This window comes from Python bivittatus, unplaced genomic scaffold (genome assembly GCF_059951505.1).
Source record: "Python bivittatus isolate LINGU-HERP-01145 unplaced genomic scaffold, Pbiv_v1 ctg000840_np1212, whole genome shotgun sequence".
In the NCBI taxonomy this organism is placed as follows: Eukaryota; Metazoa; Chordata; class Lepidosauria; order Squamata; family Pythonidae; genus Python; species Python bivittatus.
Window position 1 is genome coordinate 14,451,212 of NW_028277113.1, and position 19,445 is coordinate 14,470,656.

Below are 19,445 nucleotides of genomic sequence, written 5' to 3' on the forward strand. Positions count from 1 at the left end.
CCTCTTTCCTCAAATATGTATCTTTTCCAGAATTGCATCTGTGAGCCCAAGAAAGGTATAACTTTCTCATGGAGGTGCTGGCAGGTGCAACGTTGATGCCCATGCCGCCAAAGCACATTGGATCTTAAGCACTGTACATCTGAACTTCCACACCTATTCAGTGACACATGATACATCAAGGCCCCTTGAGGCACCTATGGCCTGATCCTGCGTGGGCTGCTCTAGAGGTAGGGAGTTCTTTCCCTTTTTAAAATTTCCCTAGGATAGCACGAAAAATATGTAAATGGATGTAAGTTTTTGTATTTCTGCAGGATAGGCTATTTGCAGAGCTTTCTAAGGGGACAAAACATGCAGAGTTCCACAGAAATCAGTGTAAGGCCTTTGAGTTATGCTGTCTTAAATTCTTTACGTGTGGGTGTGTTTTAAAGTTTGTAACTTGTCTCTTTTGGGACAGAATGGGATAATTGCCTTGGGAGTGTGGCATAAGGAAGAGGTAACCCTCTTGGTCTTTTTTCCATTATCCACTGCAAAATATGAGCTGTGAAAATGACGGATATTGCTCCTAGTCTTGTTGAATTAGACTAGGATCTAAAGCTAAATCTCTAAGCCAGGTGAGCTGTGTAGCTCAGAAAACAGTAATCCTCACTGCTAAGATGACATTACAATGAAGCGGAGCTACATGGAACAAATGGATTTTTAAAAAAATAATAACAATTACAAAGGATCTCTCAAAGCATCTTGAGAGATCCTTTGTAATTGTTATTATTTTTAAAAAACTCTGCCTCCCAAAATCCTGTGAGTGGGTTGAACAATAATAGGATGATTTTTAGAATCTCCTTGATTTGAGTTGGGTCCTGCCTACCTGAAAGAATCAGTTCTTACAGGGTCAAATAATATCATATCAGTTCAGTATCAGTACAACAGACTGATGGAAGTTGGGCTTCACTCCATTTTGAGAATATTAGAGGGACATTTGAGGGATAGCTTCTCCCCAGTTCCATCTACCCATCCCATCAAGTCCACCAGGAGAGGCACGTTATGGGTCCCCTCTATGAAAGACTGTCATCTGATGGGACCCAGGAAGAGAGCCTTTCCTGCTGCGGTGCCCACCCTTTGGAAGATCAGCACCTGGGAGTTTAGATCATCCCTGAGCCCACTGGCCTTTAGGAAGGCTCTGAAGATGTGGCTTTGTGATTGTACTTGGGGGTCAAGCGGTAGTGGAAAGCTGCTTTAACGGTTACAGTAAAACCTTGGTTTGCAAGCATAATTCGTTCTGGAAACATGCTTGTAATCCAAAGCACTTGTATATCAAAGTGATCACCCACAATCCCACAGCGAGAGAGAGAAGAACCATTGGCTCAGTTGTGATCATGTGACGTTTGGCGTCACGTACTACTCGTATTGCAGGTCATCGCTCGTTTATCAGTTAAAATTTATTAGAAATGTTTGCTCGTCTTACAGAACACTTGCAGTACAAGTTACTCGCAATCCAAGGTTTTACTGTATATTGAATGTGATGCAGTGACTGATTCTGCTGCTGATTTTGGTTTTTGTTTTTAATGTGGTTTTTACTGATGGTTTTGCATGTCTGTATGTTTGTTTTGATTAGTCTTCTGTTTCTTGGATGCTGTTTTTAATTGTTGTGAGCTGCCGAGAGTCACTTAGGTGAGATGGGCAGCTATATGAATGAATGAATGAATGAATGAATGAATAAATGAATAAATAAATAAATAAATAAATAAATAAGAAGTCCATCCAGCCCCTTGCATAGCTTGGGCAAGAGAAAGAGACATTGATTTTTTTCATAAATAGGACTCACCTATATAGCAGTTGATGATATTTTTTGTAATGGCTTCCTTGCTTTTCTACAATAAAACTAGTTAGAAATTCCTGGATTCTTATGTGCCTCTTTAACTAGTGACAGTCCAACCTGCCAGGGAGAAACTTGACACAATCACTGAAAATCCAGCACCCATCCTTTCCCCTGCTAGCTATGGTTATCTAAATATAGAATCAATTCAGTCATTATATGTTAATGGTGTGCTGAGTATTCACTCCTCTTCCAATTTACCTCAGATTGAATGGGAAAAAAAAGAAAGGCTGGATACTTTTTGGAATTGTTGGGTAAAAGAGAAATTCATCTGATGTTGTTGTTGATCTTTCTCAGGGAGTAACATTTCCTATGAATACCAAAGCCCTAATTTAGTCTAACACTGCTATGTTCATTTCCTCACTAGCAACTCATACTGTAGGGAAAATGAGCTTGTGGTGTGAGGACAGCCCACTAATCATTTCCAAAGGACAGATGCCACTGCCTTTATCTCATTATCCACTTGAGGTAGCCCAAGGATGGATTTAGATGTTTTCTTCAGGAAGTGGTGTTTTCCCTCTTATCCCACCTCTAGATACTGTGTAATATAGTACAGGTAATGTCATAAGGAGGATATCTGCAGACTCTTCTCATCCTGGGTACAATCTGTTCCAACTTCTTCCTTCAGGACGGCGCCATAGAGCTCCTTATGTTAAAACATCTAGACATCAGAATAGTTTTTTCCCTCGTGCCATTGCTTTGCTGAATACCATGTGATCTTTTTTTTGCTCTTATCCAAACGCACCGTTGATTTTGCTGTTATCACCGAAGATAAATTCCTTGTGTATGTTTTATACTTGGCCATTAAAAAGTATTGGTATTGGTATTGGTAATGTCATAAGCATAGGAAAGACAGCATGTTTGCTGATGTGTTCCATTTCAGCAAACATCTGGCTTCAGTTGGTTCCACTGGTTTTCTATGATACCGACCCTTTCCATCTGGCCCCCAGTTTGTTCTCCTGCCTTTAAATTCTCTTTCGGCTGCTAGGGTAGCCAGAATCCTGGCTGCTGTAGCCACTGTTTTTTGTTTTTTGTTTTAAATGGGTTGGTTGAGAAGTCAGCTGCTCAAGCTATACAGTGCAAATCTCTGAAACTGACCACTTATCTGGTGGTTGCACAAATACATCTAACCACTAAATGGCAGCAGAGACATACAACTATTAACATTTTGCTACTATCTAGCGGTGGACCAGTCAAACAGTCCACCGGTTGATCCATAGTTTTAGGGATTGTGTGTGTGTGTAGAGAAAGACTGTTTTATTGACTGACAGTTACAAGAAGATGAAAAAAAAGAGGAAAAAATGCAGTACATGGCGTATCCAGAGCATTGTGCACACCAATTAGAAGATGTTTTTTACATGATGGAAGATATTGTACAGGCCTGGAATTTTTGCTGAGAGAACCTTCAATCATGGATCTTAGCTTGTTGCCTGTAAAAGCTATATGGACAGCAGCACATCATGGACCTGTTCTGTGTGCATAGTAAAGGCACACTGTGGGGACAGCAAGATTTAGGGCAGTATAATTTTCTGCTGGCTCTGGGACGGGATCGCAGCACAGTAAAGCAGCTGTGTGGGTGTGGATATCCAATCTTCATTATGCCAAAGGAATAGTAATGAGGCCAGGTTTTATTTACATTATTTGCCTGGGAGCAGCTTTGAGGACTTTATAAATTTCTAGTGGGGAAATGTCCTATAATGTTCCATTGTGTCATTTTTTCCCCTTTATTATATTGCTGACAAGTGGGACCTTCATTCCTAGGTCTACATCTTCTTTCTTTTACTTTCACAATAATCAGCATATACTTTCCTTGACCTTCTTTTTAGCATTTTTAGAAACCCTGGGACTTCGCTATGCTTGCTGTCTCTTGTTATGGATTAAGCAACATAAACATCACTGGTTAGATAGGAACCTCAGAAATGGAAGGAATGAGGATGAAACCAAGGTTAGTTTCTCATATAAAGTATGACCATGTTCTCTACAAGCAACCAACAGTGCTGGTGACATACTTTTTTTGGAATCCCCACTATACAGAGGATTGCAGGTAACAATGGCATTCACAATTAATGGGAGTATGTTCCGCTAAATGTAGTGAGATTTGCTTCTAAGCAAACATGCATAGGATTGCTCTTTATTTAGACTATATCCCAATGGAAATTAACGAATTAACTTTTCATTAGTATTATTTATTTATTATATTAATAAATAATAATGTAAGATATGACTTCATTATGGTTGTTTTACAGAAGCATCCAGATGGAAGCCACTTCATGAGGTTGAGAATGAACATCTTTTGCATTGTTTTAACTTTCACATTCAAATTTATCAAAGTAATCATAACCATGGCCCTTTAGGTATTATTGACACTAGTGCATATGAGCTGGAGGTGATAAACAAAGACGACCATAACACTGGATTAAAACTGCAATGTGATGGGGTAATGAATTTACCATTTGGGGTTGGCACATAATACTTTCATTCATCATAGAATATTAATTGCCATGCATAGAATGCCTCCTACAATCTTTCATGGGCTTTGAAGAGAAACCGTTCGTGGAAATTAATCTGTTATTGGTGTACAACAGCAGGATCCCCTAAGCATTTTATAAAGCATGAATGAATGGATGCCAATTTTCCCCTGATGTAGGTAATGGTTTTATGGTACTTAGAGGACTGGATCTCTTCTCTGACAGCCTGCAGACATTAGAAGCCCCTCATGACCAGCTTGCAATGTCGATGTTATGGAGTGATTTTTACTTTACTGCCTTTTCCATCAGATCATCCCCCTTTCTTTTCACACACAAGGTTAATTCACTTCTTGATCACATTATTTCTTCGCTGCTCTTTGACAATATAAAAATTCTGAGTGGACAGCTCAATCCCTCTTCCATCTCAGATTTGATTGTTATGGTATTGCTGGGCATCCCTCTGAGGCCTCCAGCAGCCTTTGCTGCACTTTATGACACTTAAATGGCTGGGCTACAATTTCTCCATCTATTCACAAAATGCTGTTAATAACTCATTTCCAAAAAGGCCCTTCTTTATGTCGTGGCATTAAAGGATTTTTTATTAGGTGCCAGGATAGGTGACACACAGCCCCAGTAACCAAAGAGTTAATTAATCTGTTGAAATTTATAGCCTTTTATACTGCACTCAGTGTGACAGTCCCTAAGAGAAACAGATACTATATTTACAACCCAGCTGAAATATTCAGTAATATAGTCTGCATACTGGCCCACTCCATCAGCGTATGCCTGTTGCTAAAGGAACCATTAATCAACCAAGATGGATTTGTGTAATCTGTCTTCTTTCTTATTCTGGGATTCCAATAAATATTGAAATAATAATTTATTGATTACCCTGCAATATAAATGTATAGTAAAGAGACCCAAGATATTTGCATGGTAATGCATTTTTTGAAAGCTCTTGGCATTCTGTAGGTAGGAGAAGGGAGAGCTGTAATACTTAACAGAGCAAGAGAGTATTTCACAGGACATTCCAGTCATTGTTGTCAGTCATGGAAGCCTTTTGGAGGTAGTTTTGAATATAGTGACGCATATAAACTTTATCAGCAGCCTTGCTGCCCTCACCTGAAGCAGAATGTTAGCAATAAAGTTAAACAGCAAGGTTGGCCAATCCTTTATCTACTGTACAAAATCAGAAAAGTAGAATTCTTTGGCAGTTCAGCAGCACAGATGCTATTATGTGCTACTCACTCCAAATATTGCAAAGGCACTGGGTTTACTGGAGTGCTTGGTGATTATGCTATTTTGAAATCCATCCTTTCGTAGTGGCCACTTTCCATTTCATGTCTTCTACTCTCACATGGCCTGATGGTCAGGTGGATGTCTACAAAAACATAGCATGCCCCTTCCCTTCTGGGAAGGGAAGCCAGTGCATCTTATTGAAACAGGCTTATTTTGCCCAAAACTGAGCCCAGCAGTGCTTTCCAGCAAAAGCTAGAGCTGTCCTTGGGCCTGGAATGACTTGAGGACATGATGACAGTTCTTTGCTGCAACTCATGAGTATGGTGGTACAATGTGCTTTGACCAGTTGGTGGCTTCTCATTCAGATTTTCATGGTGTGTTTGTGCCTTTCACAGTCAGTTCCAATCTTATGTATGTATTCATTTCAAGTAATTACATACTGTATAGCTTGTTACCCATGGGCCCTAAAAACTACGTACAATTAAAAAACAAAAACCAGTAATGCAAAAAAATATACATAAAAAGGCAATATTAAAACATCTTTCAAAATTATCTTGAGCCCGTTAACCCGCTGAAGATCAGCATTCAAGAAAAGCACCAATGAGAGGAGGGAACCTGAATGTCAATATGTGGGTTTGAAATGATTCAACTATTAAAAAATTCTCTGTGAGCCAATACTGATGCAAAAAGACTCTCAGCAAGTCCCCATGTAAAGGGAGCATTATACAGTCTTTATTGCAATATTCCTGCAATATATTAAGTTTGCACAGTTCATTAACCTCAGCCAATTTCACATTCTCCAGGTACTTCTGTGGTCAGTATTATGCAGATGAAGAAATGATGGGTTCGTAGAGCCCTTAATACTACAAGCCCCATAATGCTTAGTGACCCAAACTGAAATAAGCCTTCAGAGCAATTTATAATACAGTGCAACTGCTAGCAAAAACATGTGCAAGTCAATAGCAATGTAATTATATAGCTTAACTAACAAAACCCTGAGATATTAAGAAGACCCAACTAGACTGTCAATCTTTTGGGGTGAGAAGGTACATAGCATTCTCTTATAAGAACTACTCTTTTAAAGCAGTTACTTGATTTGTCTACTACTATTTATATCTCACATCACAATTTTTTGCATGTGCAATGGCCCTAATTCTGTGGAGTCACAAATCATTGATGCAGCAGATTTTGATGGTCCATAACAGTACAATGCAATTTTCAGTAAATGCCCCTGATCTGGATAAATCTGAGATATAGATGTGGTATACAGAGGAAGTTGCTCTGCATATATCTTCTACCATCTTCTGATAAAGTTAAAAAAAAAAGGGATGGAGTTCAATCTTCTAGGAAATAGGATAATCTTAGAATGATTCTGAAAGATATGGAGGATGCTGTTTTAATTAGCTTTTTCCTGATCCATTTTTTATTTATAAGATGTACTTCAAAACTCCATAGAAATTGTCTGTTGTAATAGTTGTTTGTTGATAGGCTGCTTTCATGTTTCTTAAAAAAGGGTTTAGTTGTCTGTCTGTCTGTTTAGTTCTCTGCATTGTTAAAAGGAAAAGCACTGTAAAAGATAAGGATAAATCCTTATTTAAAAATATGGATTTAAATTTAGAAATCATTGCTATACTTCTGATTGCTATATACCATATTGCTTCATGAAGTGAAGACTATGATTTGTGGCCCTCCTAACTTACTATCTCTTGATTGGCTACATTGAGGCCACTGATCTCCCTTCTGATTTCTTGATCTTTAAATTAGATTTGAACTAAACTTTCCTTCAAGATGAGGACATCTTCAAATAGAGGAGTGAGTATCCTCAGTAAATTATTTAAATAAATAAATATTCAATTGACAATGGTCCACTGTGAAATAGGATACTGTATGGCCACATGTATGGTACAAATGCTAGGTTTTAATCCAATTCACACTCTGAAACATTGGGTAGAAGTGCAGTCTGCAATATCATGTAGTGGTATGGAACATTCCTATCTCCAGGATAATCCAGTTGATTCCATTCTCTCTCCCCACCAGTAAAAGCATTTCTAAACTTTACTTTTAAAATAAAATGTCTGTATACTTTTATAAATCAAGGTGTCCCTCCAAATTTACTGATTGATTGATTTTGTGCCATCAAGTTGCTGTTGAGTCTTAGCGACCACATAGACAGCTTTCTCCAGGACAATCTGTCCACAACCTGGTCCTTCAAATCTTTCAATGGTGTACCCATCACTGTTGTAACTGAGTCTATATATCTTGCTGCTAGTCATCCTCTTCTCTTTTGTTCTCCCTTTCCCAGCATTATAGACTTCTCAAGACAGCTAAATCTTCACGTAATGTGTCCAAATTATGATCATTTGAGCCTGGTCATTTATGCCTCGAATGAGGATTTTGGGTTGATTTGTTTGATGATCCAATTTTTTATTTTCTTGGCAATCCATGGTATTCTCAGGAGTCTTCTCTAACACCAAAGTTCCAAAGCATCAATACTCTTTCCATCCTTCTTTTTCAAAGTCCAACTTTCACTTTCATGGAGTATCATAGGGAAAACCATTGTCTGCACAATTCTGTATCTTTGTAGCTATAGACATTTCATGACATCTGAATAATTTTTCCCCAGGTCTTCATTGCTACTCTACCAATTCCTAGTCTGTAGTATATTTCTTGACTGCTGGTTCCTTTACTGTTGACGATTGACCCTAAAAGGCAGAAGCTATCCAAGTCTTCAATATCTTCATTGTCGATTTTAAGTCTGATTGTTGTAATTAATGACATTGCTGTAACTAATGATTGCTGTAACTAAAGACAACATGTCATTAGTTTGGTATTCTGTATAGTTAATCTTACTCCCATCCTTTCATTGTGCTTCTTGACTTTCTTCTTCTAATCCAGTTTCCCTCAGTATATATTCAGCATGTAAACTGAATAAATATGCAGCTTTGTCTTACTTCTTTGCCAGTCTGCAACAAGTCTGTTTCACCATGATCCATCTGGGCTGTGGCTTCCTTAGCTATGTATAGTTTTCTCATTAGAACCATAAGATGTTCTGGGATTCCCATTTTTCTAATCACATTCCACAGTTTTACATGGTTGACACAATTGAAAGCCTTTCTATAGTCATTAAAGCACATACTGACTTTGTATTCTTTGGCTTTCTCAATTATCCAGCGTGCATCAGCAATAATATCTTGAGTTCCTCAGCCTTTTCTAAAGCCAGCTTTATATATATATAAAGTATATATATATAGAATGGTTGGATAGCATAGTGCACCTCCCTTTGACATGGGAGACCAGGGTTCGAATCCCGGCTGGTACCTACCTTACCAGTAAGGGTCTTTGGGCAAAGACCCCCTAACACTTCATCTGCCTATCTCAAATATGAGAGTGACATGAAGTAAGAGTATCATGCTGGCTTGGACATCACCAAGATTAACAAGGTCCAAGCCAGAAGTTGGGGAACCAGGACAATCTGATGATAAGTGGGCTATTGGAACAAATCATACATGGACGAGACAAGAGAACCTGGAATTGATGGAATGCTACTACAACGGTAGACCTAATGGGAGCGGATATATGAAATGCATGAGGGAACTATGGATGGACAGAAGACCTACATCCTAACTGAGAAACAGCTAGTTACCCGACTCTTCAACATAGTGAAGAGGAAGCTGCTCTCACAACTTGAGATAGACCAACTACACATTTTATCTTGGACTCAAGAAGACCCAGAAGAGCAACTGCATGTGCAGCCAACACCTGAAGCTGGAACGTTACTGCCACTCCCTCCATTTCACAGCACAGCAGCTGATATGAGGCATAAGATCATGGATAAACTAGCTACAGTCAACCATTGAGACCAATTACCAAGGCTCAGTGGAGAAGTACCATCAGATTGTATGCTAGAAGATGCCAATAGAGCCCTCACAACAACCTCTACTATCACCATAATTCAAACCAATGAACTGGTATATGCTACAGCTGCTGTAATCCTGGAGAAGCTTGGCTACACAATCAAGAACAGCAGTACATACTCCCCTGGAAAATGAGGTTGGAGGCTAAGATCAAGGCAACTCAGAGAGAAGTTAGTCAGCTGGTGGAATGGTAGAACTACAGAAGGATGTGGATCGGCTACTGAAAAAATACAAGGGTCTGACTCCATCTGAAGCCCTAGAGATTGCTAAACAAAGGCTCACAGCATTGGCTACAAGGCTAAGGAGATACATTACAGAAGTGGAGGGCAAGTAGATAAATGCCCAATCAAAGAACTCCCAACTGCAGCGCAATAACACAGTAAGAGCAGAGCCACCACAGCAAAAATTGAATAGTACTGGAAGAACATATGGGAGAAAGAAAAGACACATAAGACCTGTGCAAAGTGGCTGCAGGACCTGAGAGCAAACCAGAGCAAACTCCCAGAACAGGAACCAGTCACTATCACAGTAGCAGACATCCAATAGCAGGTCAAGAACATGAAGAGCTGGGCAGACCTGGGCTGGACACGATCCACACCATCTACAAGGGAACAGCACTGTCCAACTACCGGCCAATAACCTGCCTCCCCACAACATGGAAAGTCCTATCAGGCATCATAGCCGCCAAGCTACAGGACCATATGGACCAGAACATGAGCACAGCTCAGAAGGGCATTGGGAACAATACCAGAGGCTCAAAACACCAGTTGCTCATAGATAGAGCAGTCGCCTGAGACCCAAGGGCTAGGCAGACCAATCTGAGCATGGCCTGGATTGACTACAGGAAAGCCTATGACTCAATGACACACACATGGATCTGTGAATGCCTGGCGCTATACAAAATCAACAGGACACTAAGGACCTTCCTCAAGAACTCAATGGGACTGTGGAAGACAACACTGGAAGTCAACTCAAGGCAGTTTGCATAAGTGGCCATCAAGTGCGGCATATACCAAGGTGATGCACTGTCCCTGCTGCTGTTCTGCATAGGCTTGAACCCCCTGAGCCAGATAATCACAAGGACTGGATACAGAAAAAAGTTCAAGAGTGGAATTGCCATCAGCCACCTCCTCTACATGGATGACATCAAGCTGTATGCTAAGAGTGAACAAGACATCGACTCGCTGATCCACCTGACACAGATCTATAGTTAGGACATTGGGATGTCATTCAGACTGGAGAACTGTGGCTGGATGGTAGTAAAGAGTGGGAAGGTAGTTAAGACTAATGGAGTGGAACTACTAGCGGGCTACATAGCAGACACAGAGATCAGCTACAAGTACCTTGGTATCCCACAGTCACATGGGAACCACGATGAGGAGGCAAGGAAGATAGCAACATCCAAGTATTACCAAAGGATAAGACAGGTCCTGAGGAGCCAGCTCAATGGGAAGAACAAGATCCACGTCATCAACATGTACACCCTGCCAGTCATCACATACCCTGCCAGTATAGTGAGCTGGCCAAAGGAGGACATGGAGGGTGCTGATGTAAAACGTGAAAGCTCCTCACAAATGTACAGAAATTTCCACCCCAAGTCCAACACCCAGAGACTACACTAGCCAGAAAGAGGGCAGGCGGGGTCTGGTGAGTGTCAAAGCCACCGTTCTGGATGAAACCCAGAGCATCCAGGAATAGATCTGTATGATGGCACCCAAAGATGAGCTGCTGAGAGACTGCCTGGTGCAGCAGCAGACGTGGGAGGAAGTTCAAGCAGAGGAAGTGCCATGGCAAGATAAGACCCTGCATGGGATGTACCATCGTCAGATAGCTGAGGTGGCTGACACTGGGAAATCCTATCAGTGGCTGGAAAGAGCTGGACTAAAAGACATAGCAGCACAAGAACAGGCACTAAGCACCAGATCCATAGAAGCAGGGATTTACCACACTGGACAGGACCCAAGGTGCAGATTGTGCAGAGAAGCCTCAGAGACAGTCCAACACATAGTGACAGGATGTAAGATGCAGGCAGGAACAGCATACAATGAATGGCACAACCAAGTAGCTGGCATTGTGTACAGGAACATCTGCACAGTGTATGGGCTAGACCCTCCCAAGTCCAGATGGGAGATTCCACAGAAGGTTGTGGAGAATAACGGGGCTAAGATCCTGTGGGACTTCCAGATCCAGATGGACAGGCAGGTACTGGCCAATCAACCAGACATCGTGGTAGTAGACAAGGACCAGAAGATAGCAGTAGTGATAAATGTAGTAGTGCCAAGTGACAGCAACATCAGGAAGAAGGAGTATGAGAAGCTGGAGAAGTACCAGGGCCTGAAGAAGGAACTAGAGAGGATGTGGAAAGTAAAAGCCAAAATGGTCCCAGTGGTGGTAGGAGCACTCGGGGTTGTGACTTCTAAGCTGGGAGAGTGACTCCAACAGATCCCAGGAACAACATCAGAGCTCTCTGTTCAGAAGAGTGCAGTGCTAGGAACAGCTAAGATACTGTTCCTCTACCATAGAGGACCTGAGATTGAGGAAGACACATACCACCCATAGGAGGGGATTTTTTTTTTATTTGCATTGGATGATCCTAAGCATTATTTTGCTACCGTGTGTAATTTAAGGATATTATATGATAGTTTGCACACTTTTTAAAGTCTCCTTTATTTGGTATTGGTGTATAGACAGACCTCTTCCAATCTACCAACCACTATGCTGTTCTCCAGATTTACTGACATAGTTTGGTTAGAACCTTTACAAATTTTTCTGTTGCTTGCCATATTTCTGTAGAAATTCCATCAATTCCCATAGCCTTCCAAACTGGCAATAACTAAAATGCTGATCTAACTTCCACTTCTGGTACTAGAGGTTTTTGTAAATAGGGAATATTCTTTAAGGTATCTTGGATGTTGACATATCTACTGTACAGAATTTCAGAATACTGCTTCCATCTCTGTTTGATTTTCTTTGAATCAGTCACTGATTGGCATTTTTTAGAATACCAATTTGAGGTGGGAACACCTTCCGAGTTCAGAGATCCTTTGGAACATTTTCCTTGTTTTGTCATGTCTGTTTCCATCTTTGATGTTTTTTTACAGATGTTGCAGTGCTGCTCTTTTTTCTAACAGCTCTCTTAATTTCTTAGTTGGTTCCTGAGATCTTTGTCATTCTTGGCTTTGGCTTCTCTTCTCAGCAATTTCCACGTTTTATTCTGACATCCAGTTTGCTTTTTTCTGTTTCTTGGTCTTTGGCAGGCTTCTTTTCACATTCATCCTTGACAACTTATTTGATTTCATTCTACACTTTCTCTAGTTCCCCACTAATGAGGCTAAGGGCTTCAAATTGACTCTTGGGGTTCTCCTTGAAAATTGTGAATATATGCTCAGGATCATTTCATGGAAACTGGTTGGTTTTCTTCTGCTGCTCTAGTTTACTTGGAACTTGCACATGAGCTGTTTGTGATCTGTTCTACAGTCAGCCCTTGATCATGTCTTTGTTGTTATAACTGAGTTCTTCTATCTTCTTGTACTAGTAATAGGGTCAATTTGATTCCTGTGTACTCCATTTGGTGATATCCATGCATATAGACATTGTATTGGTTATCTGAATACTGGGTTAACAATGAAGAAATTATTGGATTGGCAGAAATTGATAAGTCATTCTTCTGCTTCATTTTGGTTTCCTAGGCTATACAGTCCAACTATATTTTCCTCCTTAATATTTCCAACGTTGGCATTTTAGTTTCCAAACACAAGCAGAACATCTTGTTTGCATGTGCTGTCGATTTCAAACTGAACTTGAGCATAAACTTGAATAGCAATCATATAAAAAGGTTATCTATAAAATCTCATTCATATTACTTAGTCATTGACTGCATTGTACTAAGTACTGTCACTTTTTTCTGACTATAAAAGCAGTACCATTCCTTCTTTGTTTTTCCTGTCCTGAGTAGTAAACAGTATGATCTTCTGACAGAAAGTGTCCAATTCCAATCCATTTCACTTAATGAATGATAAGATGTCAATTTTAACTCGTTTTATTTCATCTTTCATTGTACTGAGCCTTCCTGTGTTCATGCTTCTTATGCTCCATGTTTCCACTATAATTCTATCTTTGCAACTTTGGATTCTCTTTTCCTGCATGGCAATATCAGCAATTAGACATCCCAAAGGCTTTAATCTATCCACATCATAAACACCATTACTGGTCTGAAATATCCTCAACTCTTCCTGAGTAGCGTGTTGAATGCCATCTGACTTGATGGACTCATCCTCTGGCACTATATTGGCAATCACTTTGTATTGTCTGTTCATGCGGTTTTCTTGGTAAAACACACGAGTAGTTTACCATTGTCTTTTTCTGCACAATATGAAATGATACTTTGCTGTTGTCACTAAAGTGATCACCTGATTCCAGTGTCTTCCTATGCCACTGCTGTCCAATTTGGGTCCCTGTTTGCTATAGCTAGGTAGCTAAAATGTGTTAGGATATTCTCATGGGAAAAAGAGCAAATTGCTTATCTTCAAACAAAATTGTTATGGCTGCAGAAGTCACGCCACCTGTGTTGGCCTTCTAGTTTGCACATATACTGCTATTTACTGCCACCTATTGGCGTCTTCATGCTAGTTACCTAAGGGGAGGTGCATAGTTCCAATAAATTGTGGGTGAGTGTATGCTTCAGTGCTAGTAGGATTTTAGTCATCATGTAATCATTTTATAGGTTATGTAGTTGTAACTAATAATTAAGTAGTGTACCTCTTCTCTGAGAGTTTTTGGCTAGAGACTTTGTTAAACTTGTGTATTGGATAAGTCTTGGATGCCACATAAATGAGAAGAAGTGATTTTTCTATGTTTTGCATGAAGCTTGTATTTTATGTAGTTTTATTTTTCTCAATAAACAACCAGATATGTTTTATAACTTTTGGCTGGATTTCTTTGGAGAACAAGATAAAGACATTGCATTCTTTAAGTCTCTCTAACCCTGGTGTGTATTTTTGGTGTGGAATATACTCATAGAACCACTCTGCCTAACAAAATGACCCTTATGTCTCTGGTGACCTTGCTGGGACTTTATTCTCTTGGCATGCACTCCCAGTGTTCTTCACTCAACCCTCCCAGGAATGCCTCCCTTCTCACTGCTAACACAGTGGGCAGAGAGGTGGAGGTTACTGATCCCTCTTGGTTATATGTGGACAGTAAGTTGGTACGTAGAAAGTGGAGAGAAAAATCAGGAATGAACCACCCCATTTTGGTCCCTCTTTCCAGGCAGTGCTGTGATCTTCCTAAGCGCATTCAGTCCGCATTTGGCTGTTAGTTGGCAGCATTTTTTCAAGGCTGCACGCAAGTTTGCAAGGCTGTATATGAGACTATGGCCATCAGTTGGAAAGCCTGCTAAATATGCTGATTCTACTGTGAAACAAACAATGGTGATAAATCATAAAAGAGAAAATTGACTAAAATTTCTATACCACTGTTAATGCTAACTAAAGTGTAAATCTTATCTAATATATACTTTAAGTTTGTGTTTGGTACTGCAGCAGTAGTATCTAGGTTACAACTACATTGAGCCATGTGAGCTTGCTTAGACTTGAGGTCCCATCTGCTAGTGAAAATAGATTATTCAGTATAAACCTAGACTTATTTGTGATAGGCACTGTTTGTGCAGTCTGTTGGCTGTGTATAAAAAGGGATCCATGAATTCTGCAAAAGCGATCTTTTTTGCTTTGACTCATATTGAAGATTATTTGCAGAAAGGGCAGAGCAAAACAACAACAACAACACACACTAGTACTTGCTTCTATACTTTGAACTTACATATGAAAAAGGCCTGAAGGAGTCATCCTGATGTACCCTGTTTGGAGGAAACATTCCTTTCTACCTTTCCCCCAGTATCCTGCTCTGTTTGACAGTCTGAATGGATGGACAGTGAAGGATGGGCAAATGGACTTCTGCAAAAGTGGGATGACTTTTTTTTTTTTTTTTTTTGGTAAAGTTGCATTTTGGACTCCGTTCCTACTAACCTCAGCAAATATGCAATTATTTCCATACAGAAAAACAAACCTACTGGATTTATGCTTAGATTTTAATTTCTCTTTTGCCTTAAGTCTTTCTCAGCTTTGTCCAGAAGAGGGAAGCATCTTCACTGTATCTCTGCAGTTTCAGAGCCAGCAAAAACCTGCATACAAACTTTAGCTGGACACCTAGGAACTAAAATGAGAAACCGAAAGGGCATTGTACATTGATTAGATATAACACTGAGTTTAAAAGTATAATTCCCACATGGCAGGGGTCTGCATTATCTTTAGGTATCATGTGACTAGATGTACCTTACTGCCTACCCCTTCCAAGGAGCTACCTGGGCCAATTTTTTTTTAGAAGTCTTGTTCCAGTTCCTTTGCCTGCCTATAACCTGTAATGGTATGTGGGAATGACCTTGGGAGACAGGAGGGAGAGCCACAGATGGACAGCCAGCATGTAAAAGATGTCTCAGCCCACAGAAGTGGGGAGGGTGTGGGAAATGTCTCAGGACGTACCCTCCCTAGTTTTCCAGAGAATAAAAGGAAAGGAGAGGAGAAATACTTTCAGTCTTACAAGATTCTGTTAATGTAACCTTACAATAAAGACAGAGCTAGTACTCCTGGTTGTGCTTCTTGTCTGGACTACCTCATAGGGCTAACACAACCCTTCTTCACTCTCTTTCAGGACAGAGCCAGCTCTGACTATATGGCTGGATATATGCAACACACACTTCTGTAGTGATAGAAATATTCAGAACAAATGTGTTAGGAAGTTGGATCTTCCATAAAGTTGCCTAACTTTGAATTTCATGATAAGATTTCTTTATTTGTTACATTTATATGCCTCTGAAACAAATTGGGGCTCCCAGAATTTAATAGGCATGCTAAAGCATCCAAAGTTAAGTTAAAATCATCCATCCAGTTACATTAAAACATCCACAGGACACACACAAAATAAACAGTCTCAAATCTTATAATAACATCAATAATAATAGTAGTAGTAGTAGTAGTAAAACAACATGTTCTTCAATTATCAATAAAATCAATATTCACCAAGCTCTCTGGAAGAGTTCCAGCTTAACTAATTTCCAGAAACTTAAGCAGATGAGGCAAGGTGAACTTTCAAAGGGAAGCTGTTTCACAAAACTGGGCCATGACAGAGAAGTGGTGCCTCCTGGCCTCAGCTTCATTTCATAAAAGAGGGAACCATAATACATTAGACAAAAGTAGTTGGCTAGCTTACACGTAGGTTGTGGACAGATTGTTCTGGAGAAAATCTATCTATGTGGTTGTTAGTAGTTGACACCAACTTGATCGCATACAATCAGTCACTTTGTAAGTACAGGTAGTCCTCAGTTTAAGAACGAGTTCCATTCCCAAGGTCTGTCCTTAAGTTGAATTTGTATGTAAACCGTAACTGTAGTATTGTATAATACTGTATAAATAGTATTGTGTAATGAACTTGAACCATTGTGCATTGAATTTGAATCATTGTGTATTTAACTTGAATATTGCTATAATAGCTTTGTTCTTAACTATGGGTCATCCTTAAACCAGGCGTTCTTAACCTGGGGATTACCTGTAAGTATGCCATGTGAATCCAAACACTGTTTCTGCAAATGAAATTGATAGGAACGTGACATGGAGCTTTTTCTATCATGGCATTCTCTCAGTCAGTTGCGTTTCTTAAGTTTCAGGTGAATTGTTGAGATGTTATTTTTCCTAGCTTTTAGCTTAACTTGATTGCCTTGCTACTGCAGTCTTATATAATAAAAATAATTTTTCAAGCTTGGGTACTGAAATATTTAAAATATTTCATACTTTTTTATTATGTGGTACAGAAAGTGTTGTTATTATTATTTTGTATTTTAGTGGTTGTGGCTGTTCTCACTTCTATGTGACATTTCCCAGTCATGACCCTTGCATTTCTTATATGCTGCTAAAAGTATCCATTCTTCCTTGAGGATCAAAAAACAACAACTGCATTCCTGTTCTTTCTGGCTTATTTTTGCAACTGTTCATCTATCATACTCTTTTATAGAAAGTGAGGAATGACCAAGATATTCACTGTCTAGCATAGCCCGCCATAACCAATACTCTCTGGATTTTGCAAGATTACATTTTCTAGGATTCTCAGCCAACATGGGAATGTACTACTCAGACATTTGGAGTGCACAACTAGCCTACCATAACACTAAATTGTGCAAGGAATGCTTCCATATTCTATTGTAGAGATTTTTTAATTTAAAAAAATGCAATAATCAGTCTGGATAAGAAGAAACTTTGGACTTATTACAAATATTTTATTTATTTGTTTATTTTACATTAATATCTTGCCTTTCTTTTCAAGGCATGTGTGTGTATGTGTTTTTTATTGTATCTTCATAGTAACGACCCTATGAGGTAAGCTAGGCTGAGATGCTGTGATGAACCCTAAGTCCCCTTGTGAGCATCATAGTTGAGTAGGGAGCAACATCTGCATCTCCCTTCCCCCATTCTAGCATCTTAGCGACTACACTGAATTTGTATGTATATATATTATGAGTTTGCAATCCTTACAAATCTCCTGCAAAATAACTCAATATTAATATATTCACATGGGGAAGGCATCTGGGAATGGTGGCTGAGAGGTAATGACTTATCTAGGCCAGCTTTTGTATTTATGGCAAAGTATTGTTAGTAAGTTTAACATTCATCCATTGGGAAGTTGCTGAGGCCTGGCAGGACCCACCCTGACACCTACTCTTAGCTGTTTTTGGAACACTTTTCCCCCCCGGAGCTCCATGCCTTGATCAGCATCAGGCAGTCTGTTGCATTTTTAATTCTTCACAGTGCTATGTTGGGGACATTGTGGGAAATTAAAATGGTGAGTCAGCAACCAGTCCTGTTGGGGACATTTGTCTTCACTGTTGCCAGAGTCAAGGGACCTTCAGACTTGGAATAAGCCTTGGTTCAAAGCAGAAACATTATGATTTATAGTTCACCTCCTTAAACACAACAGGTCAATGAACTTCTGTTGTTCTTTATGGAATGCAAAGGTTCATAAACTCAGGGATTGCAATATCTCCAGAAGAAAATGGGAAGGGTTATCCTCAGGAGTTTACCTCCCTCTCATTTAGGGAAGGCTGCTGAATGAGTAGGAGAGTTGAAAAATTGTTCTGTTACTTATGGAAAACAAACTTGTTGCAAATATGTACAGTGGTACCTCGGAATACGAACTCAATCCGTTCCGTGACTCTGGTTGCAACTCGAGTTGGTCTCAAGTTGAGGTAAAGTTTCCCACAGGGTTCAATGTAAATCCGGTTAATCCGTTCCGTTCTCCAAATTTGGTCGCAACCCGAGGCGAATTTCCCCATAGGGTTCAATGTAAATCCGGTTAATCCGTTCTGCCCTCTGCCCGAATTTGGTTGCAACCCGAGGCAATTTTCTCTTCAGAGCCTGACTCCCGCCAAGCCTGCTCTGCATTTTCTTTGGAGCCATGCTAACACACACACCAAAAACCTTCGCAAAACACCGCAAAACACACCACAAGCCTCACCGAACGTCTCCTTGCTACCACGACCTTGCCCACAGGAAGCTGTGACTGTGTGGCAGCAGAGAAAATGGCCGCGGATCTGGTTCATAAGTAGAGGCAAGTTTGTATCCTGAGGTACCACTGTATTCTGATTTTGCAAGCAGAGTTTACTATTAGTGAGACAATCACTCCAGATAAATTTGAGCTGGAGAAGAAGAGGAGCATTGTCCTAGAACATTCTTCTGAGATCCTTGGCCATGTGGAGATAGGACAGTGAATGTCACATGGTTTTTCCTGTTGCATCTCTAGACTACCCGGCAATGAGATGTAATGAGGGATACTGTCCTGTCCCCAGAGCTGAAATTAAAATGAACTTCCAGGACAGTTAGTTTCTCTAGGTGCAATATATGGCAAATGCCA